The sequence below is a fragment of the Myotis brandtii genome, unplaced genomic scaffold, assembly GCF_000412655.1.
Source record: "Myotis brandtii unplaced genomic scaffold, ASM41265v1 scaffold539, whole genome shotgun sequence".
NCBI classification, from domain to species: domain Eukaryota; kingdom Metazoa; phylum Chordata; class Mammalia; order Chiroptera; family Vespertilionidae; genus Myotis; species Myotis brandtii.
This window is the reverse complement of record NW_005369984.1, coordinates 232,974-235,831: the sequence shown is the minus strand read 5'-3', so window position 1 is coordinate 235,831 and position 2,858 is coordinate 232,974. Positions and strand designations below refer to the sequence as shown.

The 2,858-nt window shown below is 52.5% G+C and overlaps 1 protein-coding gene across 1 annotated transcript in view; it reads right to left on the bottom strand.

Moving 5' to 3' along the window:
- The window catches only part of ITPR3 (inositol 1,4,5-trisphosphate receptor, type 3), a 58,475-nt gene extending 58,193 nt beyond the window's left edge, over nucleotides 1-282 (bottom strand). The window contains exon 1 of the mRNA XM_014549211.1: nucleotides 217-282. The gene's annotated coding sequence lies outside the window, so the exon portion shown is untranslated. The remainder of the gene's footprint in view (nucleotides 1-216) is intronic.
- Between the last annotated feature and the right edge of the window lie 2,576 nt (nucleotides 283-2,858).

Below are 2,858 nucleotides of genomic sequence, written 5' to 3'. Positions count from 1 at the left end.
GTGGGAGTGCCCCTGAGAGTGGGCGTGGCCCCGGGAACCGGCAGAGACGCCGAGGTCTGAGCCAGGGGGCTCTGCACTGGGCAGGGGGAGGGCTCCAGCTCCGAGCAGCCTTGGCTGACCCGCAGGCTCTGGGACCGAATGGGCTGAAAGACTCCGTCCCCGGGCCAGGGCTCAGCAGCCTGGGAGGGGAGCTGGCGGTGGGAGTGGAGGTCTTACCTCGGAACTTCTTGGGGGGGTTGTCCAGGTCCCCCGCCGCGGGCTCCACCACACAGCGGTCATCCACCAGCCTGGGGACAAGGCAGCTGGGTCAGCGGGAGGAGAGAGACCCATCTCCCCACCCTCCCTCGGGCAGGGGATTCCAGGACACCAGGGAGGCCTCCACTGACCCGCAGCACTGACAGCCCTCACCATCGAGTCATCCCCTTTCCTGGTGAAAGGCAAGATCTCTTGGAGTGGAGATGGGGGAGCCCCCAGGAAAAGCACAAAAATATGCCCCCCCACCACCCCACACACTGCTGTCACACACTGTGGATGTAACTCCTGTCACAGGCCGACCCCTGCTGCACAGACCTGAAAGGGCGGTGGGTGATGAGAAGGGGGAGAGAGAGGAACCAAGAAAGACAAGCTCAGCAAGAGAAACAAAGAGCAAGGGAGGGAGGGAGAGAGCAAGGGAGGGAGAGAGAGAGAGGGAGAGAGACAGAGCAAGGGAGGGAGAGAGATGGAAAGGACAACAAGAGTCAAAGAAACACACAGGGTAAGAGCAGAGGCCGAGAGAGACTGGAGACAGACGCACAGAGAAGCTCATGAGACACCAAACTAGAGGAACAAGCCTTCGGGCCTCACAGACAGAACAATACATTGCGCCTTCCCACCTCAGTCCGGCCCATTTCATCCCCTCCTCTTTGGCCACCTTGGGCTAAAGTTCCCCCTTACAGCCATGGCTGGGTTAATCCTAAATCTCTGGAGGACATCCACCCACCACCCATCCATCCATCCATCCACAACTCATCCACCCACCATCCATCCATCCCACCCATCCATCCACCATCCATCCATCCATCCATCCACCCACCACCCACCCATCCACCCACCTTCATTCATCCATCCATCCATCCACCCACCCATCATCCATCCATCCACCCACCCACCCATCCATTCATCCATCCATCCATCCATCTATCTATCCACTCATCCATTCATTCACCCATCCATCCATCCACCCACCCACCATCCATCCACCCCCCCCCCACCCATCCACCCCTTTACCCACCCCTCCACCCATCCATCCATCCATCCATCCCATCCATCCATCCATCCACCCACCACCCATCCATCCATTCATCCACCCACCACCCACCCATCCACCCACCTACCACCATCCACCTACTATCCACCCATCCATCCATCCACCCACTCATCCACCCATCCACCCATCCATCCATCCACCCACTCATCCACCCATCCACCCATCCATCCATCCACCCACTCATCCACCCATCCACCCATCCATCCATCCACCCACTCATCCACCCATCCACCCATCCATCCATCCACCCACTCATCCACCCATCCACCCATCCATCCATCCACCCACTCATCCACCCATCCACCCATCCATCCATCCACCCACTCATCCACCCATCCATCCACCCACCCACCATCCATCCCCCCCCCCCCCCCCCATCCCCCCCCCCCCTCCCGTCTATATCCATTAGTTATGCTTATATGCATGCATACAAGTCCTTTGGTTGATCTCTCTCCCTTACCGCCCACCATCCATCCATCCATCCACCCACCCACCCACACATCCATCCATCCATCCATTCATTCCTATATTTAAAAGTCTTCAAAGCCACCCCCACCTCTAGAGCAGCGGTTCTCAACCTGTGGGTCACGACCCCTTTGGAGGTCGAACGACCCTTTCACAGGGGTCGCCTAAGACCATCGGAAAACACATATATAATTACATATTGTTTTGTGATTAATCACTATGCTTTAATTATGTTCAATTTGTAACAATGAAAATACATCCTGCATATCAGATATTTACATTACGATTCATAACAGTAGCAAAATTACAGTTATGAAGTAGCAACGAAAATAATTTTATGGTTGGGGGTCACCACAACATGAGGAACTGTATTAAAGGGTCGCGGCATTAGGAAGGTTGAGAACCACTGCTCTAGAGTAAAGCAATGATGACAACCCACCATTTCAGAGACTGACTGTATCTCAGCACTTCACGATTCTTACTTCTGAATTCTCACCCACTTCCCCACAAGGACTAGTCACTAGTACCGTTTTACATATGAGAAAACTGGGTTTGGAAGTTAAATATGCAATAGGCAAGGTATAACCTTTTGTGTATATTAGTGCCAGAAACAGATACTACAAATCTTGTTAATTTGTCTGGATAATGTTTAAGAAATTTACCTTTAGTCTTCTGTAGCCTAATTTTTTTTCCAAAATAAAAGAGTGAATTTTTGTTGTAGTTAACCCTCACCCAAGGATATTTTTTCCATTGACTTTTAGAGAGAGTGGAAGGGAGGGAAGAAAGGAGGGAGAGAAGAAAAGAGAGGGAGAGAGAGAGAGAGAGAGAAGCATTGATGTCAGAGAGTCACATTAATTGGTTGCCTCCTGCAAGTGCCCAACGGGGGCGGGAGAACAAATCTGCAGCCCAGGGAAGTGCCCTTGACTAGGAATTGAACCTGTGACCCTTCGGTGCTCGGGTCGACATGCTAACCACTGAGTCACACCGGCCAGAGCAAGAGTGAATTTTTCATGTTAAAAAAAAAAAAGTTAAATAATTTTCCTGAAGTCACACAGCTGATTCTAAAGCCTCCTTCTGCTCCTCCCCT